This window comes from Coregonus clupeaformis, chromosome 17 (genome assembly GCF_020615455.1).
Source record: "Coregonus clupeaformis isolate EN_2021a chromosome 17, ASM2061545v1, whole genome shotgun sequence".
In the NCBI taxonomy this organism is placed as follows: domain Eukaryota; kingdom Metazoa; phylum Chordata; class Actinopteri; order Salmoniformes; family Salmonidae; genus Coregonus; species Coregonus clupeaformis.
The window spans coordinates 53,613,003-53,639,180 of NC_059208.1; the positions used below are offsets into that span (position 1 = coordinate 53,613,003).

Here is a 26,178-nt window from a genome sequence, read left to right on the forward strand (position 1 = left end):
CAGACCCTTTACTCAGTACTTCGTTGAAGCACCTTTGGCAGCGATTACACACTTGAATCTTCTTGGGTATGACGCTACAAGCTTGGCATACATGTATTTAGTCCCGTGTAGCTCAGTTGGTAGAGCATGGTGCTTGCAACGCCAGGGTTGTGGGTTCGATTCCCACGGGGGACCAGTATGAAAATGTATGCCCTCACTAACTGTAAGTCGCTCTGGATAAGCGCGTCTGCTAAATTACTCAAATGTAAATGTAAATGTATTTAAGGAGTTTCTCCCATTCTTCTCTGCACACCCTCTCAAGCTCTGTCAGGTTGGATGGGGAGCGTCGCTGCACAGCTATTTTCAGGTCTCTCCAGAGATGTTAGATCGGGTTCAAGTCCGGGCTCTGGCTGGGCCACTCAAGGACGTTGAAAGACTTGTCTCGAAGCCACTCCTGCGTTGTCTTGACTGTGTGCTTAGGGTCGTTGTCCTGTTGGACGGTGAACCTTCACCCCAGTCTGAGGTCCTGAGTGCTCTGGACCAGGTTTCCATCAAGGATCTCTCTGTAATTTGCTCCGTTAATCTTTCCTTCGATCCTGACTAGTCTCCCAGTCCCTGCCGCTGAAAAACATCCCCACAGCATGATGCTGCCACCACCATGCTTCACCATAGGGATGGTGCCAGGTTTCATCCAGACGTGACGCTTGGCATTCAGGCCAAAGAGTTCAATCTTGGTTTCATCAGACCAGAGAATCTTGTTTCTCATGGTCTGAGAGTCCTTTAGGTGCCTTTTGGCAAACTCCAAGCCTGGCTGTCATGTGCCTTTTACTGAGGAGTGGCTTCAGTCTGGCCACTCTACCATAAAGGCATGATTGGTGGAGTGCTGCAGAGATGATTGTCCTTCTGGGAGGTTCTCCCATCTCCACAGAGGAACTCTGGAGCTCTGTCAGAGTGATCATTGGGTACTTGGTCACCTCCCTGACCAAGGCCCTTCTCCATCGATTGCTCAATTTGGCCGGGCAGCCATCTCTAGGAAGAGTCTTTGTGGTTCCAAACTTCTTCCATTTAATAATGATAATAATAATAATAATAATATGCCATTTAGCAGACGCTTTTATCCAAAGCGACTTACAGTCATGCGTGCATAAATTTTTTGTGTATGGGTGGTCCCGGGGATCGAACCCACTACCTTGGCGTTATAAGCGCCGTGCTCTACCAGCTGAGCTACAGAGGACCATGATGGAGGCCACTGTGTTCTTGGGACCTTCAATGCTGCAAACAATTTTTGGTACCCTTCCCCAGATCTCTGACTCAACACAATCCTGTCTCGGAGCTCTACGGAAATTCCTTCAACCTCATGGCTCGGACATGCACTGTCAACTGTGGGACCTTATACAGTGAGGGAAAAAAGTATTTGATCCCCTGCTGATTTTGTACGTTTGCCCACTGACAAAGAAATGATCAGTCTATAATTTTAATGGTACGTTTATTTGAACAGTGAGAGACAGAATAACAACACAAAAATACAGAAAAACGCATTTCAAAAATGTTATAAATTGATTTGCATTTTAATGAGGGAAAGAAGTATTTGACCCCCTCTCAATCAGAAATATTTCTGGCTCCCAGGTGTCTTTTATACATGTAACGAGCTGAGATTAGGAGCACACTATTAAAGGGAGTGCTCCTAATCTCAGCTTGTTAACCTGTATAAAAGACACCTGTCCACAGAAGCAATCAATCAATCAGATTCCAAATTCTCCACCATGGCCAAGACAAAAGAGCTCTCGAAGGATGTCAGGGACAAGATTGTAGACCTACACAAGGCTGGAATGGGCTACAAGGCCATCGCCAAGCAGCTTGGTGAGAAGGTGACAACAGTTGGTGCGATTATTTGCAAATGGAAGAAACACAAAATAACTGTCAATCTCCCTCGGCCTGGGGCTCCATGCAAGATCTCACCTCGTGGAGTTGCAATGATCATGAGAACGGTGAGGAATCAGCCCAGAACTACACGGGAGGATCTTGTCAATGATCTCAAGGCAGCTGGGACCATAGTCACCAAGAAAACAATTGGTAACACACTACGCCGTGAAGGACTGAAATCCTGCAGTGCCCGCAAGGTCCCCCTGCTCAAGAAAGCACATATACAGGCCCGTCTGAAGTTTGCCAATGAACATCTGAATGATTCAGAGGAGAACTGGGTGAAAGTGTTGTGGTCAGATGAGACCAAAATCGAGCTCTTTGGCATCAACTCAACTCGCCGTGTTTGGAGGAGGAGGAATGCTGCCTATGACCCCAAGAACACCATCCCCACCGTCAAACATGGAGGTGGAAACATTATGCTTTGGGGTTTTTTCTACTAAGGGGACAGGACAACTTCACCGCATCAAAGGGACGATGGACGGGGCCATGTACCGTCAAATCTTGGGTGAGAACCTCCTTCCCTCAGCCAGGGCATTGAAAATGGGTCGTGGATGGGTATTCCAGCATGACAATGACCCAAAACACACGGCCAAGGCAACAAAGGAGTGGCTCAAGAAGAAGCACATTAAGGTCCTGGAGTGGCCTAGCCAGTCTCCAGACCTTAATCCCATAGAAAATCTGGGGAGGGAGCTGAAGGTTCGAGTTGCCAAACGTCAGCCTCGAAACCTTAATGACTTGGAGAAGATCTGCAAAGAGGAGTGGGACAAAATCCCTCCTGAGATGTGTGCAAACCTGGTGGCCATCTACAAGAAACGTCTGACCTCTGTGATTGCCAACAAGGGTTTTGCCACCAAGTACTAAGTCATGTTTTGCAGAGGGGTCAAATACTTATTTCCCTCATTAAAATGCAAATCAATGTATAACATTTTTTACATGCGTTTTTCTGGATTTTTTTGTTGTTATTCTGTCTCTCACTGTTCAAATAAACCTACCATTAAAATTATAGACTGATCATTTCTTTGTCAGTGGGCAAACGTACAAAATCAGCAGGGGATCAAATACTTTTTTCCCTCACTGTATAGACAGGTGTGTGCCTTTCCAAATCATGTCCAACCAATTCAATTTACCACAGGTGGACTCCAATCAAGTTGTAGAAACATCTCAAGGATGATCAATGGAAACAGGATGCACCTGAGCTCAATTTCGAGTCTCATAGCAAAGGGTCAAAAAAACTGTTTTCACTTTGTCATTATGGGGTATTGTGTGTAGATTGATGAGGAAAATTGTTTATTTAATCAATTTTAGAATAAGGCTGTAATGTAACAAAATGTGGAAAAAGTAAAGGGGTCTGAAAACCTTCCGAATGCACTGTATAAGTAGAACTGTACAGAGTGTACAAAACATTAGGAACACCTACTCTTTCCATTACATAGACTGACCAGGTGAAAACTATGATCCCTTATTGATGTCATCTGTTAAATCCACTTCAATCAGTGTATAGGGCTGTGAAGAAGTATTTGCCCCCTTTCAAATGTTTCTCTACTTTTGCATATTTTTATACTGAATGTTATCAGATCTTCAACCAAAACGTAATATTAGATAAAGGGAACCTGAGTGAACAAATAACACAACAATTACATACTTATTTCATAAACAAAGTCATGCAACACCGAATAAAAACCCACAAATGTCACTGAGTTAAAGCAGTTCTGCATGCAAGAGCTGGCCAAAATTCCTCCAATGTGAGAGACTGATCAACAACTACAGGAAACGTTTGGTTGGAGTCATTGCAGCTAAAGGTGGCACAACCAGTTATTGAGTGTAAGGAGGCAATTACTTTTTCACACAGGAGAATTGGGTGTTGCATAACATTGTTAATTAAATACATAAAATAAGTATAATTTGTTTTGTTGTTTGTAAACTCAGGTTCCCTTTATCTAATATTAGGTTTTGGTTGAAGATCTGGTAATATTCAGTATAGAAAATATGCACAACATTTTTTTACAGGCCTCACAAGACTCAACTGAAGGTCCCCGGTACCAGTTGAAAAAAATCAATGGAAGTACACTAAAGGTCCCCCTACCTCAACCCAATTGAGATGGTTTGGGATGAGTTGGACCGCAGAGTGAAGGAAAAGCAGCCAACAAGTGCTCAGCATATGAGGGAACTCCTTCTTTTCCTTCCTTTTTTTGCTTATTACATGATTCCATATGTGTTATTTCATAGTCTTCTCTATAATTCAACAATGTAGAAAATAGTAAAAATAAAGAAAAACCCTTGAATGAGTAGGTATTCTAAAACTTCTGACCGGTAGTGTATATATGGAGACTGTTTAGTGCCAAAAATAAGGGGTTAAATACATGTAAAAAAATAAATGCATATATGTTTCCTGATTTTTCTTATATCTTTCCGATATAGGACAGACACTTCAGAACAAACTTCTGTTTATTTTTATTTATTTTTGTGGGGGGGGTTCTGGGGGGGAATTTTGTGGGGGGGAATCTGCTATTCAATGCGTTAGGCCAAATACCATTTTTCATCAAATAATTTTTATATATTTTTGGGGGATACATCAAGGGGTCTTAAAATAAAAAATAAAATAGCAAATTGATCCTTGGTATGACCTTCTTAAAACAATTCCATATAGCTTATTTTATTAATAACAATATAATCCAAGCACTAGAAGACATTAGAATCCTCTGCAGACGGCATAAGAATCACAATATTTTTATAAGGTTCAACTACGTGTCAACTAGGTGTGGGGTGTCAAGCTGTGTGTGTTTGTGTATCCCTGAAACAACAGGAGCAGAGCAGCAGGGCCAAATCAATAGCAATCACCTCCAGTGAGTAATGAACAAATGGAAAGCCATTAAACCTGTCCACCATCATCCACTTGCATACATACAGGCTCCATAGTCTCCTGGGGAAAAGAACACATCTCAGGTTACCTAATACAGTGGGGAAAAAAAGTATTTAGTCAGCCACCAATTGTGCAAGTTCTCCCACTTAAAAAGATGAGAGAGGCCTGTAATGTCAACTATGACAGACAAAATGAGAAAAAATAATCAAGAAAATCACATTGTAGGATTTTTAATGAATTTATTTGCAAATTATGGTGGAAAATAAGTATTTGGTCAATAACAAAAGTTTCTCAATACTTTGTTATATACCCTTTGTTGGCAATGACACAGGTCAAACGTTTTCTGTAAGTCTTCACAAGGTTTTCACACACTGTTGCTGGTATTTTGCAGATCTCCTCTAGAGCAGTGATGTTTTGAGGCTGTCGCTGGGCAACACAGACTTTCAACTCCCTCCAAAGATTTTTTATGGGGTTGAGCTCTGGAGACTGGCTAGGCCACTCCAGGACCTTGAAATGCTTCTTACGAAGCCACTCCTTCGTTGCCCGGGCGGTGTGTTTGGGATCATTGTCATGCTGAAAGACCCAGCCACGTTTCATCTTCAATGCCCTTGCTAATGGAAGGAGGTTTTCACTCAAAATCTCACGATACATGGCCCCATTCATTCTTTCCTTTACACGGATCAGTCGTCCTGGTCCCTTTGCAGAAAAACTGCCCCAAAGCATGATGTTTCCACCCCCATGCTTCACAGTAGGTATGGTGTTCTTTGGATGCAACTCAGCATTCTTTGTCCTCCAAACGCGACGAGTTGAGTTTTTACCAAAAAAGTTCTATTTTGGTTTAATCTGACCATATGACATTCTCCCAATCCTCTTCTGGATCATCCAAATGCACTCTAGCAAACTTCAGACGGGCCTGGACATGTACTGGCTTAAGCAGGGGGACACGTCTGGCACTGCAGGATTTGAGTCCCTGGCGGCGTAGTGTGTTACTGATGGTAGGCTTTGTTACTTTGGTCCCAGCTCTCTGCAGGTCATTCACTAGGTCCCCCCGTGTGGTTCTGGGATTTTTGCTCACCGTTCTTGTGATCATTTTGACCCCACGGGGTGAGATCTTTCGTGGAGCCCCAGATCGAGGGAGATTATCAGTGGTCTTGTATGTCTTCTATTTCCTAATAATTGCTACCACAGTTGTTTTCTTCAAACCAAGCTGCTTACCTATTGCAGATTCAGTCTTCCCAGCCTGGTGCAGGTCTAAAATTTAGTTTCTGGTGTCCTTTGACAGCTCTTTGGTCTTGGCCATAGTGGAGTTTGGAGTGTGACTGTTTGAGGTTGTGGACAGGTGTCTTTTATACTGATAACAAGTTCAAACAGGTGCTATTAATACAGGTAACGAGTGGAGAACAGAGGAGCCTCTTAAAGAAAAAGTTACAGGTCTGTGAGAGACAGAAATCTTGCTTGTTTGTAGGTGACCAAATACTTATTTTCCACCATAATTTGCAAATAAATTCATTAAAAATCCTACAATGTGATTTTCTGGAATTTTTTTTCTCAATTTGTCTGTCATAGTTGACGTGTACCTATGATGAAAATTACAGGCCTCTCTCATCTTTTTAAGTGGGAGAACTTGCACAATTGGTGGCTGACTAAATACTTTTTTCCCCACTGTAATTATACTAAATAGGGTTGCAAAAGTCCAGTAACTTTCCCAAAATGCCTAGGATTTCCTGCTTATTCCTTCTTGATTCCACACATTTTCCAAAAGGGAAGTTTTGAAAACATGGGCATTTTTGAAAAAGTTACTGGAAAGCGCAAACCTAATTCTGAGAAACTTCTACCAAGTACCAAGCTCTATATAAATCTGTCAAAACATTTAAACATTCAAGAATGAAGGAACATGTGAAATTAAACCACTAAATAATTGCTCATAAATGGCTAAATGACCTTTAATTAATTGGTTTGGTTGCTAATTAGATATTATGAATCATGCAAGGCCCTGCGATACACTAGTGTCCTGTCCAGGGGGTGTAGCCTACTTGCTCATCAAGCTGCCTCACGCTACAGAAACAGGAGATAGGCTCCTTCTCCTATGAGCCGTTCCAGCTCGCACAAGCCAAGGCTACTTACTTATGGGCTTGTAATTGGTAGGTAATAGCCACGTTGGGGCTACTAGAGACCAATTAATTATCAATAAAGAGTTATCTGAGTCAACTTAGAAACCATTAATCAATGATAAGAGGGGCGGGTCTAAAGGATGAATGCATGTCAAAGAGTCAGATCAAAGAATGAGAGAACGATTTGCCATTCAACATGCAGCATTAAACAGATTATCATGTTCATATCACGGCTGGGGGAATATGACCATTCAGATGAAGTTCGGAGTCGGGTGAAGATGCCCCTAGACGCTGCTCTTGGGTCACTTTTGCATTTCCCCCACTAATGGTTAAGGTTAGGAATGAGGGAGGGGAAGCTGATCCTAGATCTGTACCTGGAGCGTAATGCTCCCATTGGCAGAACGAGCAGTCAAATATCACTAACTTCCCGGGGTTAAGTGTGTGTGTCAAATACTAGTTTGACAATGTCTTAGGTAGCCTGGTCCCAGATCTGTTTGTGCTATCATGTCAACTCCTTGTCACTCATTGTCAAGCCAGACATGGATTTGACATGACAACACAAACAGATCTGGGACCAGGCTAGTTTTGGGTCGCTAACTTTCCAAATCCCATCCACTCCTGTCTAGGGAACCATTAGATGATGCAAGTTAGCAATTTGGGTGCGCAATACCTTCACAGAGTAAAAACATCAAACTACGTGCAGTAAACTGAAGCATAAACATGATTAATATCCTGCGCTGGTGGAGTTGATTCAGAAAACCCATTAGACTACCCACTCTATTCTGAATCCGATTGTGACTCATGATGAAAGAAACACTCAAGTAAAAGTCATTTATGAACTGACAATGACCCAAAAACCTGGCCGAAACCGCTTACCCTCCATTTGCAGAAAACAAAAAACAAATATTGATTTGTTCTCAACAGACTTTTTGGGATTTGCGTGAAAGAAATATTGTAAAGCTTTTCAAAGCTGTTTTGCTGTGGAAGTAAAGTAATCCATGAGTCCATCACAACAGACTGATTAAAGCCATTAGGTCAAAGTATTTAAAAAGCAATATTGTGGTCAAGATCCAAAATCAAAACATATTTACAGTGTCCATATAAGGAAAGCATTAGTCTCAAAAGGACTTGGTGAGACTGTCCTAATATGGACATTGTACAAATTCATTTAATCTCTGGTCAGATCTGTCTGTTTGTCTGATGCTGATGAAAAGGCTGTCCTTATATATATATATAAACTATATATCTAGTGCATTCGGAAAGTATTCAGACCCCTTCACTTTTTCCACATTTCGTTACGTTACAGCCTTATAAAAAAATGGATGACATTTTTTTCCCCTCATCAATCTACACACAATACCCCATAATGACAAAGCAGAAAACGTTTTTTTTTGGACATTTTTGCACATTTCTAAAAAATAAAATACAGAAATCTCATATTTAGTTTTTGGACCAAGTCTATGTCCAAAAGGCTCCTTAACAGCTTCTACCCCAAGCCATAAGAATGCTGAACAATTAATCAAATGGCCCCCCGGACTATTTACATTGACACCACCCCCCCTTTATTTTTACACTGCTGCTACTCGCTGTTTATTATCTATGCATAGTCACTTTACCCCTACCTACATGTACAAATTACCTTGACTAACCTGTACCCCCGCACATTGACTCGGTACCAGTACCCCCTGTATATAGCCTCGTCATTGTTATTTTATTGTGTTACTTTTAATTTAAAAAAAATATTTTGTTTATTTAGTAAATATTTTCTTAACTCTATTTTTTGAACTGCATTGTTGGTTAAGGGCTTGTAAGTAAGCATTTCACGGTAAGGTCTACACCTGTTGTATTCGGCGCATGTGACAAATAACATTTGATTTGATTTATATACACTACCAGTCAAAAGTTTGGACACACCTACTCATTCAAGGGATTTTCTTTATTTTTACTATTTTCTAAATTGTAGAATAATAGTAAAGACATCAAAACTATGAAATAACACATTTGGAATCATGTAGTAACCAAAAAAGTGTTAAACAAATCAAAATATATTTTATATTTGAGATTCTTCAAATAGCCACCCTTTGCCTTATTATTATTATTATTATTATTATTATGACAGCTTTGCACACTCTTGGCATTCTCTCAATCAGCTTCATGAGGTAGTCACCTGGAATGCATTTCAATTAACAGGTGTGCCTTCTTAAAAGTTCATTTGTGGAATTTCTTTCCTTCTTAATGCGTTTGAGCCAATCAGTTGTGTTTTGCCAAGTTAGTGGTACACAGAAGATAGCCCTATTTGGTAAAAGACCAAGTCCATATTATGGCAAGAACAGCTCAAATAAGCGAGAGTCCATCATTACTTTAAGACATGAAGGTCAGTCAATACGGAACATTTCAAGAACTTTGAAAGTTTCTTCAAGTGCAGTCGCAAAAACCATCAAGCGCTATGATGAAATTGGCTCTCATGAGGACCGCGACAGGAATGGAAGACCCAGAGTTAACTCTGCTGCCTCAGAAATTGCAGCCCAAATAAACGCTTCACAGAGTTCAAGTAACAGACACATCTCAACATTAACTGTTCAGAGGGGACTGTGTGAATCAGGCCTTCATGGTCGAATTGCTGCAAAGAAACCACTACTAAAGGACACCAATAAGAAGAAGAGACCTGCTTGGGCCAAGAAACACGCGCAATGGACATTAGACCAGTGGAAATGTGTCCTTTGGTCTGGAGTCCAAATTTGAGATTTTTTGTTCAAACCGCTGTGTCTTTGTGAGACGCTGTGTGGGTGAAAGGATAATCTCTGCATGTGTATTTCCCACCGTAAAGCATGGAGGAGGAGGTGTTATGGTGTGGGGGTGCTTTGCTAGTGACACTGTCACAGATTTATTTAGAATTCAAGGCACACTTAACCAGCATGGCTACCACAGCATTGTACACCGATATGCCATCCCATCTGGTTTGGGCTTAGTGGGACTATCATTTGTTTTTCAACAGGACAATGACCCAACACACCTCCAAGCTGCGTAAGGGCTATTTTACCAAGAAGGAGAGTGATGGAGTGCTGCATCAGATGACCTGACCTCCACAATCCCCCGACCTCAACCCAATTGAGATGGTTTGGGATGAGTTGGACCGCAGAGTGAAGGAAAAGCAGCCAACAAGTGCTCAGCATATGTGGGAACTCCTTCAAGACTGTTGGAAAAGCATTCCAGGTGAAGCTGGTTGAGAGAATGCCAAGAGTGTGCAAAGCTGTCATCAAGGCAAAGGGTGGCTATTTGAAGATTCTCAAATATAAAATATACTTTGATTTGTTTAACACTTTTTTTGTTTACTACATGATTCCATAAGTGTTATTTCATAGTTTTGATGTCTTCACTATTATTATACAATGTAAAAAATAGTAAAAATAAAGAAAAACCCTGGAATGAGTAGTTGTGTCCAAACCTTTGACTGGTAGTGTATATATAAATATCAACAGAGCACACTTGTCCTTTTATTGACCATGCTCCAAAGGCGTAAACAATCACTTTATACAAAGAGGAAAATAAAATGTTCTCCCTGAAGAGTACAGATAAAATACTGTGTGTTTCTCTTCTTCACAAAATGTTGCTCATAACTCGGCATGGTTTCTTCCTTTGGATTTAACACTATGAAAATCCTGACCGACCTCGATAAAAATAGACAGAACAGTCCAGTTTTCTAAGGGAAAGATAAAGGATATGTTTTTTTCCTGATGGTGGGAAGCGTTCGGATTGACACTGTAGCCCATGAATTAAAAAACAACATGGTATTGTAAAATCTTCGAGGTAAATATATTATTCTTCATAGAGATAAAACGATTTTTCACTTTCATATGACAATCTTTGCTACAGTATAACACATGCTGCTGTCATCCATTAAATATGTATTAGTAATAAATTACCATGACATGCTCAAAAAGACATGCATGAGCTGTTGATTAGAAACATTAACATATTCGTCTACCGGTGCCCTTTGGGCATCCTGAATATTTACCGTTACCGTAGGGCCTACATGGATAACACACCAGCAAACATGAAATCAAATCAAGCCCATACTTGTTGAGAAAACAGCTTGCATTAAAGGAATTCACTGAGCTGGATACATACTAATCAGACTGAAATTGTCTTTTTTTAATTTACAAAACAAATACAAAAGATGGTTATGAGATTAAAGGGTTTATACATTTTTTTTTCTCCAAAGGATTATACATTTCCCCACTGGATTGCATCGTTCCTAAACCCGCAGCAGTAAGTAATGATTCACATTATAATCATCAGAGGTTCCTGGCCCCTCTGTAGACAGAAAACAACACTCCAGTTTCTGGAATTCAGAGCTTCATCAGGGAAACCCAGGCACAGAATGGCAGCGTCCCGTGGAAGAGAACAAACACCTTCCAATGTTCTGATCAGCCCAGTCTGAGACGGAGGCTACATACTGTGTCATGTTCAATAAAACTACAGGCGTGACAAGGAAATAATACAATCTCTGTCCTCAGACAGTTCCCACCAACTGTTGCTTGAAGATACTGTCAGGTTAGTCTATTATTAATAAGGTTTAATATCTTCTAGACATAAAATGTCACCTTATTTGATTGTTAGTTGAATTATCAGTGTGTTTGACATTGTATAAGACAACGAGAAATGTATTATTAATGTCATATTAAACATTCAACAATTTTTGTATTCGTCAAAATGAAATGCCACACCATCAATTACTCAGAGATCAAAATGATTTGACATGACAAACAAATGAGACAGGATCAAAGCACATTCTAATGGCCGGTCACTTTGCAAAGCACATGAAGGAATGTCTTACTGAGAGATTGAACTGCTGCAGTAGATTCAGTCACTCCACTCCATGGCCTTAAGCTGTTGTTAGTGAGCAACATTTCATCCACGGACATTGGAGACATTCTCCACATAGTTTTATTCCGTTAATGTCTGTGCATCAGGCTTTCTCCTGCCAGAAAACTGGGGGAAAACAGACTTTCCTATATACAAGAGTTTATATACAAGAGAAATCATTGAGTTGACTTATTGACATCGTACAGCTGGCTTCTGATATTTAGGAAGATACTTATACAGAGTCGTAGTTTCCACTACTTTACTGTTTGAGAGACGTCCAAAAATGGCTAGTTTGCCTGAATGAGGCTGTATATCTACTCTATGGAGGCTGTATATCTACTCTATGGAGGCTGTATATCTACTCTATGGAGGCTGTATATCTACTCTATGGAGGCTGTATATCTACTCTATGGAGGCTGTATATCTACTCTATGAGGCTGTATATCTACTCTATGAGGCTGTATATCTACTCTATGGAGGCTGTATATCTACTCTATGAGGCTGTATATCTACTCTATGAGGCTGTATATCTACTCTATGGAGGCTGTATATCTACTCTATGAGGCTGTATATCTACTCTATGGAGGCTGTATATCTACTCTATGAGGCTGTATATCTACTCTATGAGGCTGTATATCTACTCTATGAGGCTGTATATCTACTCTATGGAGGCTGTATATCTACTCTATGGAGGCTGTATATCTACTCTATGGAGGCTGTATATCTACTCTATGAGGCTGTATATCTACTCTATGAGGCTGTATATCTACTCTATGGAGGCTGTATATCTACTCTATGAGGCTCTATATCTACTCTATGAGGCTGTATATCTACTCTATGAGGCTGTATATCTACTCTATGAGGCTGTATATCTACTCTATGAGGCTGTATATCTACTCTATGAGGCTGTATATCTACTCTATGAGGCTGTATATCTACTCTATGAGGCTGTATATCTACTCTATGAGGCTGTATATCTACTCTATGGAGGCTGTATATCTACTCTATGAGGCTGTATATCTACTCTATGAGGCTGTATATCTACTCTATGGAGGCTGTATATCTACTCTATGAGGCTGTATATCTACTCTATGAGGCTGTATATCTACTCTATGGAGGCTGTATATCTACTCTATGGAGGCTGTATATCTACTCTATGGAGGCTGTATATCTACTCTATGAGGCTGTATATCTACTCTATGGAGGCTGTATATCTACTCTATGAGGCTGTATATCTACTCTATGAGGCTCTATATCTACTCTATGAGGCTGTATATCTACTCTATGGAGGCTGTATATCTACTCTATGGAGGCTGTATATCTACTCTATGGAGGCTGTATATCTACTCTATGAGGCTGTATATCTACTCTATGAGGCTCTATATCTACTCTATGAGGCTGTATATCTACTCTATGGAGGCTGTATATCTACTCTATGAGGCTGTATATCTACTCTATGGAGGCTGTATATCTACTCTATGGAGGCTGTATATCTACTCTATGAGGCTCTATATCTACTCTATGAGGCTGTATATCTACTCTTTGAGGCTGTATATCTACTCTATGAGGCTGTATATCTACTCTATGGAGGCTGTATATCTACTCTATGGAGGCTGTATATCTACTCTATGGAGGCTGTATATCTACTCTATGAGGCTCTATATCTACTCTATGAGGCTGTATATCTACTCTTTGAGGCTGTATATCTACTCTATGAGGCTGTATATCTACTCTTTGAGGCTGTATATCTACTCTTTGAGGCTGTATATCTACTCTTTGAGGCTGTATATCTACTCTATGGAGGCTGTATATCTACTCTATGGAGGCTGTATATCTACTCTATGAGGCTCTATATCTACTCTATGAGGCTGTATATCTACTCTTTGAGGCTGTATATCTACTCTATGAGGCTGTATATCTACTCTATGGCCTTACGTATTTTACATTACTTTCCCTCTCTTGGTGATTATTGGTCTCGGCTTGACATACTGTGTTATTGGCCATAAGGAAGTTTATAGCCCAAATTATTATGGATATTTCTGTTTATTTCTGTTGAGGTACCAAGTCAACTTTATGTTCGCTGTCCATGAAAGTGCACTGTTGCGGAGATAGGAGTGACTGTAGCCTACAGTAGCAGCCTAAATGTTAGAGTAATTCAGTTTTTCCCGATTCAATACCAGTTTCCAGAGTAATTATACTGTAGAATCACTATGTCTGCTAGACATTTACAGTGCCTTCAGAAAGTATTCATACCCCTTGAATTATTCCACATTTTGTTGTGTTATAGCTTGAATTCAAAATGGATTAAATATTATTATTTTATACCTATCTACACACAATACCCCATTATGACAAAGTGAACACGTTTTTAGAAATGTTAGCAAATGTATTGAAAATTAAATACAGAAATATCTCATTTACGTAAGTATTCATGCCCCTGAGTCAATACATGTAAGTATCTCCTTTGGCAGCGATTACAGCTGTGAGTCTTTTTGGGTAAGTATCTAAGAGCTCTGTTAAGTTGGTTGGTGATCATTGCTAGACAGCCATTTTCAAGTCTTGCCATAGGATTTTCAAGATGATTTAAGTCAAAACTGCAACTAGGCCATTCAGGAACATTCAATTTTGTCTTGGTAAGCTACTCCAGTGTATATTTGGCCTTGTGCTTCAGGTTATTGTCCTGCTGAAAGGTGAATTTGTCTCCCAGTGTCTTTTGGAAAGCAGACAACCAGGTTTTCCTCTAGGATTTTGCCTGTGCTTAGCTCTCCTCCGTTTATTTTTATCCCTAGTCCTACTCAGTGATGTGTTGTGTTGGATTTGCCCCAAACATAACACTTTGTATTCAGGACATAAAGTTCATTTCTTTGCCACATTGTTTTTGCAGTTTTACTTTAGTGCCTTGTTGCAAACAGGATGCATGTTTTGGAATATTTTTATTCTGTACAGGCTTCTTTTCACTATGTCAATTAGGTTAGTATTGTGCTAGAATGTTGTTGATCCATCCTCAGTTTTCTTCTATCACAGCCATTAAACTCTGTAACTGTTTTAAAGTCACCATTGGCCTCATGATGAAATCCCTGAGCAGATTCCTTCCGCTCCGGCAACTGAGTTAGGAAGGACGCCAGTATCTTTGTGGTGACTGGGTATATTGATACAACATACAAAGTGTAATTAATAAGTTCACCATGCTCAAAGGGATATTCAATGTCAGCTTATATTTTTATTTATTTTTTCATCTACCAATAGATGCCCTTCTTTGTGAGGCATTGGAAAACCTCCCTGGTCTTTGTGGTTGAATCTATTTGAAATTCACTGTTCGACTGAGGGACCTTACAGATAGTTGTATGTGTGGGGTACAGAGATGAGGTAGTCATTAAAAAATCATGTTAAACACTATTTTATTTCAGCGTTTCATTTCTAATTAATTAGTAAAAATGTCAAAAAACATAATTCCACTTTGACGTTATGGGGTATTGTGTGTAGGCCAGTGACATAAAATCTCAATTTAATCCATTTAAAATTCAGTCTGTAACACAACAAAATGTGGAAAAGGTCAAAGGGTGTGAATATTTTCTGAAGGCACCGTATGCTAGTTGCTAATCCACACACATGCTAACAAAACACTGTTGCAATTCCATTTGCTGCTGTCTCGGAAGGAATTCATTCAACCTGAATAAGCCTGCGCAATCATGCAAAATCACCCTTGGTTGAGAAATTGTTTAGGTGATTAAAAATAAAAATCTGAAACATTTACAAAGTCGGGGTGAATCCTCTGAAAGAAAATCTGAGCAGAAAGGAAAAAATGACAGCGAATAGAAGTTTGGCGGAATGCTGAATAAATATTGGCTGCTTGGGAAAGCTTTGCATTCATTCCATCTAGCCTCCATTAAAACTGAGCAGAGCATCCAAGAGGGGGGAAATTAAGATTTAATAAAATGAAAAATCTGTTGAAGAGCCCCTGGGGCTGAATTGTATAACCATAGCTAAAAACGGAGGCACTCACAGCAAGAGGAAGAATTCAATATCTGAAAGCATATCCTCTGAAGAATAAATCAGTCAAGTTCAATAGATGCTTAAAGAAACATAAAAGTGCAGCTCATGTGGATTGCTTCCTTGCTGGAACTAATGCACATTACCTCTAAACTTATTATTAAACTTCTGTCAACTTCATAGAGTTCAAGAGAATTGAGGGATTAAAGGGGCAATCTGGGATTGGTACATCAATTTTCAGACTTTTGACATTTGGAGTATATAACTTATAAATTGCCTTATGAGATTAGTTCAACTTTCTTACCCCATCATACCAAAAAAAAAAAAAAAAAGAGCTTGTTTTACTCAGTCCCATCCCTTGGATGTTTACCAAAAAGTGGAGGGGCATCCACTTTGAATCCCAGATTGTCCCTATAAAATCAGGACATTTCCTTTACAGAACAGAAGCACGTTACAGCAAATACATTGAAACAGTGCGGTTATAGATTCCCACGACATGAAAGGGAAATGCGTATTTTTCCCTCTAAAAGACATACTGTGTATTCATTTCCACTCCTATTGCCCGACGTACTTCATCCATCTCTCAAAGTGCTGCTACGCCCATTTAGAAAAGCCAAAGATAATGCAGAGTGAAAACAAGAGCATTAGGGAAAGAGGAACCAGAACGACTCTATGGGCTGACTTTATTAATTTGTCACAGCGATACACTGACTCTCCTCTGACGCAGGCACTCACAGAGGGCGCCTAAAGACAAACAGTGGCATCAAAAGCAATCTGCTTGAAAACAATAGTGTTATTGACGCAGACTGCCGTCAGAAGGGGGTTTAGAGACCACCTTTGAACAGTCACTTACACGTGCTAGCGATTGAAGAGTTCTAGAACAGTTGCTATATTAAATGGATCAAACACCGTTCAGGGTTATTATGTACAGTGGGGGAAAAAGTATTTAGTCAGCCACCAATTGTGCAAGTTCTCCCACTTAAAAAGATGAGAGAGGCCTGTAATTTTCATCATAGGTACACGTCAACTATGACAGACAAAATGAGGAAAAAAAATCCAGAAAATCACATTGTAGGATTTTTAATGAATTTATTTGCAAATTATGGTGGAAAATAAGTATTTGGTAAATAACAAAAGTTTCTCAATACTTTGTTACAGTGGGGAGAACAAGTATTTGATACACTGCCGATTTAGCAGGTTTTCCTACTTACAAAGCATGTAGAGGTCTGTAATTTTTATCATAGGTACACTTCAACTGTGAGAGACGGAATCTAAAACAAAAATCCAGAAAATCACATTGTATGATTTTTAAGTAATTAATTTGCATTTTATTGCATGACATAAGTATTTGATACATCAGAAAAGCAGAACTTAATATTTGGTACAGAAGCCTTTGTTTGCAATTACAGAGATCATACGTTTCCTGTAGGTCTTGACCAGGTTTGCACACACTGCAGCAGGGATTTTGGCCCACTCCTCCATACAGACCTTCTCCAGATCCTTCAGGTTTCGGGGCTGTCACTGGGCAATACGGACTTTCAGCTCCCTCCAAAGATTTTCTATTGGGTTCAGGTCTGGAGACTGGCTAGGCCACTCCAGGACCTTGAGATGCTTCTTACGGAGCCACTCCTTAGTTGCCCTGACTGTGTGTTTCGGGTCGTTGTCATGCTGGAAGACCCAGCCACGACCCATCTTCAATGCTCTTACTGAGGGAAGGAGGTTGTTGGCCAAGATCTCGCGATACATGGCCCCATCCATCCTCCCCTCAATACGGTGCAGTCGTCCTGTTCCCTTTGCAGAAAAGCATCCCCGAAGAATGATGTTTCCACCTCCATGCTTCATGGTTGGGATGGTGTTCTTGGGGTTGTACTCATCCTTCTTCTTCCTCCAAACACGGCAAGTGGAGTTTAGACCAAAAAGCTCTATTTTTGTCTCATCAGACCACATGACCTTCTCCCAATCATCCTCTGGATCATCCAGATGGTCATTGGCAAACTTCAGACGGGCCTGGACATGCGCTGGCTTGAGCAGGGGGACCTTGCGTGCGCTGCAGTATTTTTATCCATGACGGCGTAGTGTGTAACTAATGGTTTTCTTTGAGACTGTGGTCCCAGCTCTCTTCTGGTCATTGAACAGGTCCTGCCGTGTAGTTCTGTGCTGATCCCTCACCTTCCTCATGATCATTGATGCCCCACGAGGTGAGATCTTGCATGGAGCCCCAGACCGAGGGTGATTGACCGTCATCTTAAACTTCTTCCATTTTCTAATAATTGCGCCAACAGTTGTTGCCTTCTCAACAAGCTGCTTGCCTATTGTCCTGTAGCCCATCCCAGCCTTGTGCAGGTCTACAATTTTATCCCTGATGTCCTTACACAGCCCTCTGGCCTTGGCCATTGTGGAGAGGTTGGAGTCTGTTTGATTGAGTGTGTGGACAGGTGTATTTTATACAGGTAACGAGTTCAAACAGGTGCAGTTAATACAGGTAATGAGTGGAGAACAGTAGGGCTTCTTAAAGAAAAACTAACAGGTCTGTGAGAGCTGGAATTCTTACTGGTTGGTAGGTGATCAAATACTTATGTCATGCAATAAAATGCAAATTAATTACTTAAAAATCATACAATGTGATTTTCTGGATTTTTGTTTTAGATTCCGTCTCTCACAGTTGAAGTGTACCTATGATAAAAATTACAGACCTCTATATGCTTTGTAAGTAGGAAAACCTGCAAAATCGGCAGTGTATCAAATACTTGTTCTCTCCACTGTATATACCCTTTGTTGGCAATGACACAGGTCAAACGTTTTCTGTAAGTCTTCACAAGGTTTTCACACACTGTTGCTGGTATTTTGGCCCATTCCTCCATGCAGATCTCCTCTAGAGCAGTGATGTTTTGGGGCTGTCGCTGGGCAACACAGACTTTCAACTCCCTCCAAAGATTTTCTATGGGGTTGAGATCTGGAGACTGGCTAGGCCACTCCAGGACCTTGAAATGCTTCTTACGAAGCCACTCCTTCGTTGCCCGGGCGGTGTGTTTGGGATCATTGTCATGCTGAAAGACCCAGCCATGTTTCATCTTCAATGCCCTTGCTGATGGAAGGAGGTTTTCACTCAAAATCTCACGATACATGGCCCCATTCATTCTTTCCTTTACACGGATCAGTCGTCCTGATCCCTTTGCAGAAAAACAGCCACCCCCATGCTTCACAGTAGGTATAGTGTTCTTTGGATGCAACTCAGCATTCTTTGTCCTCCAAACACGACGAGTTGAGTTTTTACCAAAAAGTTCTATTTTGGTTTCATCTGACCATATGACATTCTCCCAATCCCCTTCTGGATCATCCAAATGCACTCTAGCAAACTTCAGACGGGCCTGGACATGTACTGGCTTAAGCAGGGGGACACGTCTGGCACTGCAGGATTTGAGTCCCTGGCGGCGTAGTGTGTTACTGATGGTAGGCTTTGTTACTTTGGTCCCAGCTCTCTGCAGGTCATTCACTAAGTCCCCCCGTGTGGTTCTGGGATTTTTGCTCACCGTTCTTGTGATCATTTTGACCCCACGGGGTGAGATCTTGCGTGGAGCCCCAGATCGAGGGAGATTATCAGTGGTCTTGTATGTCTTCAAGTTCCTAATAATTGCTCCCACAGTTGATTTCTTCAAACCAAGCTGCTTACCTATAGCAGATTCAGTCTTCCCAGCCTGGTGCAGGTCTACAATTTTGTTTCTGGTGTCCTTTGACAGCTCTTTGGTCTTGGCCATAGTGGAGTTTGGAGTGTGACTGTTTGAGGTTGTGGACAGGTGTCTTTTATACTGATAACAAGTTCAAACAGGTGCCATTAATACAGGTAACGAGTGGAGGACAGAGGAGCCTCTTAAAGAAGAAGTTACAGGTCTGTGAGAGCCAGAAATCTTGCTTGTTTGTAGGTGACCAAATACTTATTTTCCACCATAATTTGCAAATAAATTAATTAAAAATCCTACAATGTGATTTTCTGGATTTTTTTCTCTCTCAATTTGTCTGTCATAGTTGACGTGTACCTATGATGAAAATTACAGGCCTCTCTCATCTTTTTAAGTGGGAGAACTTGCACAATTGGTGGCTGACTAAATACTTTTTCCCCCCACTGTATATCATATAGCATTAGTCCTTGTACAGGTACTGCAGGGTATGGGAGTAGCTTATGTCTTGGTGTAACAGAAATGACTTTGAGATTACTCCATGCACCTTACAAACATGACTGATTAGCTTTGCTTTGCTACTTTACATTATTCTGCACCGTTGAGGAAGAGCGGTAAGTAAGCATTTCACGGTATCGTTTACACCCGCTGTACACTGTGCACGTGACAAATACACTTTGATTTGACTGTCTTTTACCAATAACCATAACAAAATCTTAAAATAAAGGGTGAACGCCATGAGTCACTCAGGGTTCCTGTTCTTTCAGGTCAGACCAATGAAATCAATAGCTAATCCATACCTACAGTGGGGAAAAAAAGTATTTAGTCAGCCACCAATTGTGCAAGTTCTCCCACTTAAAAAGATGAGAGAGGCCTGTAATTTTCATCATAGGTACACGTCAACTATGACAGACAAATTGAGATTTTTTTTTCCTGAAAATCACATTGTAGGATTTTGAATGAATGTATTTGCAAATTATGGTGGAAAATAAGTATTTGGTCACCTACAAACAAGCAAGATTTCTGGCTCTCACAGACCTGTAACTTCTTCTTTAAGAGGCTCCTCTGTCCTCCACTCGATACCTGTATTAATGGCACCTGTTTGAACTTGTTATCAGTATAAAAGACACCTGTCCACAACCTCAAACAGTCACACTCCAAACTCCACTATGGCCAAGACCAAAGAGCTGTCAAAGGACACCAGAAACAAAATTGTAGACCTGCACCAGGCTGGGAAGACTGAATCTGCAATAGGTAAGCAGCTTGGTTTGAAGAAATCAACTGTGGGAGCAATTATTAGGAAATGGAAGACATACAAGACCACTGATAATCTCCCTCGATCTGGGGCTCCACGCAAGATCTCACCCTGTGGGGTCAAAATGATCAGCAAGAACGGTGAGCAAAAATCCCAGAACCACACGGGGGGGACCTAGTGAATGACCTGCATAGAGCTGGGACCAAAGTAACAAAGCCTACCATCAGTAACACACTACGCCGCCAGGGACTCAAATCCTGCAGTGGCAGACGTGTCCCCTGCTTAAGCCAGTACATGTCCAGGCCCGTCTGAAGTCTGCTAGAGTGCATTTGGATGATCCAGAAGAGGATTGGGAGAATGTCATATGGTCAGATGAAACCAAAATAGAACTTTTTGGTAAAAACTCAACTCGTCGTGTTTGGAGGACAAAGAATGCTGAGTTGCATCCAAAGAACACCATACCTACTGTGAAGCATGGGGGTGGAAACATCATGCTTTGGGGCTGTTTTTCTGCAAAGGGACCAGGACGACTGATCCGTGTAAAGGATAGAATGAATGGGGCCATGTATCGTGAGATTTTGAGTGAAAACCTCCTTCCATCAGCAAGGGCATTGAAGATGAAACGTGGCTGGGTCTTTCAGCATGACAATGATCCCAAACACACCGCCCGGGCAACGAAGGAGTGGCTTCGTAAGAAGCATTTCAAGGTCCTGGAGTGGCCTAGCCAGTCTCCAGATCTCAACCCCATAGAAAATCTTTGGAGGGAGTTGAAAGTCTGTGTTGCCCAGCGACAGCCCCAAAACATCACTGCTCTAGAGGAGATCTGCATGGAGGAATGGGCCAAAATACCAGCAACAGTGTGTGAAAACCTTGTGAAGACTTACAGAAAACGTTTGACCTGTGTCATTGCAACAAAGGGTATATAACAAAGTATTGAGAAACTTTTGTTATTGACCAAATACTTATTTTCCACCATAATTTGCAAATAAATTCATTAAAAATCATACAATGTGATTTTCTGGATTTTTTTCCCTCATTTTGTCTGTCATAGTTGACGTGTACCTATGATGAAAATTACAGGCCTCGCTCAACTTTTTAAGTGGGAGAACTTGCACAATTGGTGGCTGACTAAATACTTTTTTCCCCCACTGTAATCTACTGCTTCTCTTCCACTACAGAAACTACAAAATACATTTCCTCAATTTCATTTCACTCTGAATAAACTGAAAGTTCTCCAGAGCAGTTTATTATAAAAAACTATATATTTAGATAGCACACGGTTGGTATGGTACATGGGGGGGGAAATCCTATTCTGTGGAGTCTGTTGAATGCTCAGTTTTATCTGAGGGAAAGCAATAACAAAGGAAAAGAGATACAAATAATAATTAATTTCATTTTGAACGCACCACACTTTAATTATGTGCTGGTTGTATTTAGAATCAAAGTGGTACATGAGGTAATTAATCATTTCAAGACATCAGACTGAATCTCATGAGGAGACCCATAGGTCTTTCACTGGGAGAATACACTTCCAGGGGTAGAAAGTGTTTTGAATTGTACTGATTTCATAGTATCAGAACAAAACAGTCCTTATCAATAATTCAAAGTAAGGTAGACAGTGCATATTAAAACCAGGTGTCTGAGCAGTTTGTGTCTATATGCTAAACACATTTTGACAATGTGACACACGAAGAACCGCTTATGAATTACATTTTGAGTAACCTAATAATAGCCTCTTTGCATGAAAACCCCTTTAGACTGTAATTGGTCAGTGAAGTGCAGACAGGGGCTTTTTCACACCTTCCATGGAGAAATGACTGAAGCTGACATCAACATCTCCACACTAATTCACTGGTGAATTCACTGATTTGACTGAGAAATCACTGAACTAATGCTGTCCTGAACAAATAAAACATGCAAATATTGTGATGGCAACACGCAAAACAACTGCGCAGCAAGAATCTAGCATGCATAAATTAAAGATAGTAAAAAGCAAGCAGACAGACACTGGAGAGAGAATCTTAGTGCTTCATGTTAATAATTTGTAAATCATTTTTCAATCATTCTGTATTTAGGTCAATTTCAATCATTTAAAACTAGTACAGTCTAAAATGCTAATTTGACTCAGATGCTGGCCCTTTCCACATAATCTACGCTCTCACTTATTCAAGCCAACTTTTCACATCTCTCTCTACCCACCTACATACCTTATCCTAAATGCTCACCATCCTCTCTCCACCCAATATAAATACCTTATCCTAAATGCTCCCCATCCTCTCACCACCCATATAAATATCTTATCCTAAATGCTCACCATCCTCTCTCCACCCATATACAGTGGGGGAAAAAAGTATTTAGTCAGCCACCAATTGTGCAAGTTCTCCCACTTAAAAAGATGAGAGAGGCCTGTAATTTTCATCATAGGTACACGTCAACTATGACAGACAAATTGAGAGAGAAAAAAATCCAGAAAATCACATTGTAGGATTTTTAATGAATTTATTTGCAAATTATGGTGGAAAATAAGTATTTGGTCACCTACAAACAAGCAAGATTTCTGGCTCTCACAGACCTGTAACTTCTTCTTTAAGAGGCTCCTCTGTCCTCCACTCGTTACCTGTATTAATGGCACCTGTTTGAACTTGTTATCAGTATAAAAGACACCTGTCCACAACCTCAAACAGTCACACTCCAAACTCCACTATGGCCAAGAACAAAGAGCTGTCAAAGGACACCAGAAACAAAATTGTAGACCTGCACCAGGCTGGGAAGACTGAATCTGCAATAGGTAAGCAGCTTGGTTTGAATAAATCAACTGTGGGAGCAATTATTAGGAAATGGAAGACATACAAGACCACTGATAATCTCCCTCGATCTGGGGCTCCACGCAAGATCTCACCCCGTGGGGTCTTTGCTAGAGTGCATTTGGATGATCCAGAAGAGGATTGGGAGAATGTCATATGGTCAGATGAAACCAAAATAGAACTTTTTGGTAAAAACTCAACTCGTCGTGTTTGGGGGACAAAGAATGCTGAGTTGCATCCAAAGAACACCATACCTACTGTGAAGCATGGGGGTGGAAACATCATGCTTTGGGGCTGTTTTTCTGCAAAGGGACCAGGACGACTTATCCGTGTAAAGGAAAGAATGAATAGGGCCATGTATCGTGAGATTTTGAGTGAAAACCTCCTTCCATCAGCAAGGGCATTGAAGATGAAACGTGGCTGGGTCTTTCAGCATGACAATGATCCCAAACACACCGCCCGGGCAACGAAGGAGTGGCTTCGTAAGAAGCATTTCAAGGTCCTGGAGTGGCCTAGCCAGTCTCCAGATCTCAACCCCATAGAAAATCTTTGGAGGGAGTTGAAAGTCTGCGTTGCCCAGCGACAGCCCCAAAACATCACTGCTCTAGGGGAGATCTGCATGGAGGAATGGGCCAAAATACCAGCAACAGTGTGTGAAAACCTTGTGAAGACTTAAAGAAAACGTTTGACCTGTGTCATTGCCAACAAAGGGTATATAACAAAGTATTGAGAAACGTTTGTTATTGACCAAATACTTATTCACAATTGGAGGCTGACTAAATACTTTTTTCCCCCACTGTAAATACCTTATCCTAAATGCTCCCCATCCTCTCGCCCATCTCTCTCTCCATACCATCATTCTCTCTCTCTCCCTCTCAGCCTAAATCTGCCAATTGTCTCCAATGACAATGTCAGGGAGGGAGAGGGCTAGAGAGCTCAGGCACGCAGTGTCACACAAATTAACTCACTGTCTTTGTTGCTGTGCCATGCCCGACAATGTAACTGGTAACACAGACAGAAAGACAGAGCCCTCAGTCAACAGGTCCCCCTGGCTCCCCCTTCACTCCGTCTGTCACTATGGTTTAGTTGGGGACTCAACATGCCCAGTCCTTAATGAAGCTTGATTACCTTCTACACCAGCACACATATCTGTTCATGCTCTTGCCCACTCCATTGTCATGCCAAATAAGTAGCATGACAATTCCATAAGGAGTTGGCAAAAGAGTAGAAACAGACTGGCACCAGGCTAGGTTAAATTACCAAACAGACTGGCACCAGGTTAGGTTACATTACCAAACAGACTGGCACCAGGCTAGGTTACATTACCAAACAGACTGGCACCCAGACTAGGTTACATTACCAAACAGACTGGCACCCAAGCTAGGTTACATTACCAAACAGACTGGCACTGAGGCTAGGTTACATTACCAAACAGACTGGCACCCAGGTTAGGTTACATTACCAAACAGACTGGCACCCAAGCTAAGTTACATTACCAAACAGACTGGCACCCAGACTAGGTTACATTACCAAACAGACTGGCACCCAGGCTAGGTTACATTACCAAACAGACTGGCACCCAGGCTAGGTTACATTACCAAACAGACTGGCACCCAGGCTAGGTTACATTACCAAACAGACTGGCACCCAAGCTAGGTTACATTACCAAACAGACTGGCACCCAGACTAGGTTACATTACCAAACAGACTGGCACCCAGGCTAGGTTACATTACCAAACAGACTGGCACCCAAGCTAGGTTACATTACCAAACAGACTGGCACCCAGACTAGGTTACATTACCAAACAGACTGGCACCCAGACTAGGTTACATTACCAAACAGACTGGCACCCAGACTAGGTTACATTACCAAACAGACTGGCACCCAGACTAGGTTACATTACCAAACAGACTGGCACGCAGGCTAGGGATTTCCACTTCATAATAACAGCACTTACAGTTGACCGGGGAAGCTCTAGCAGGGCAGAAATGTGACTATGACGGTGACACGTTACAAGTCTCTGAGCTCTTCAGTAAGGCCATTCTACAGCCAATATTTGTCTATGGGGATTGCATGGCTGTGTGCTCGATTTTATATACCTGTCATCAACGGGTGTGGCTGGAATAGTCAAATCCACTAATTTGAAGGGGTGTCCACATACATTTGTATATATAGTGTATTTCAGATGAGGCCAAACTATAAATGAACATGATGCAAGTACTTAACCCTGCGGTGCTAATATTTATCTTCATGATCATAGACAATGAAAAGAGAGTGAGGCATTCAGCAATGGATAGACTATGACATCAGCCTTGGTACATGCAGACAGGATCTGGCCATTATCTTTGGAGAACGATCCAGATTGATTAGTAAAAACAAGCTGGATCAAAACAAAGTCCAAGCCAAAACGATCTAACCGCGAAACAGGAATTCTCATGTGTTCTCCCATCCACAGAGACGTGGATATAGAACATCTGTGGAGAAACCACCATTAGCAATCTGAGAGCCCACAGATTCTTCTTTATGCTTTTTAACCACCAGTGATGTAGTATCATGAAGGCTTTAGGACCCAAACCGCTCTCCCAAGTGGATGAGACATACATGTGGTATTGTTCTGTATCCAGGCATCAGCATCAAAGCTCGGGGAGCTTATCTAACTGCACTTGATGATTAGAAATTAAGCCATGGACTTCCCAATGAAAACAGAACTAATAA

General features: G+C 41.1%; 1 protein-coding gene across 1 annotated transcript in view; it reads right to left on the minus strand.

Moving 5' to 3' along the window:
- Window positions 1-26,178, minus strand: part of LOC121586746 (syndetin-like) — a 291,135-nt gene that overhangs the window by 26,746 nt on the left and 238,211 nt on the right. The window lies entirely within an intron of this gene.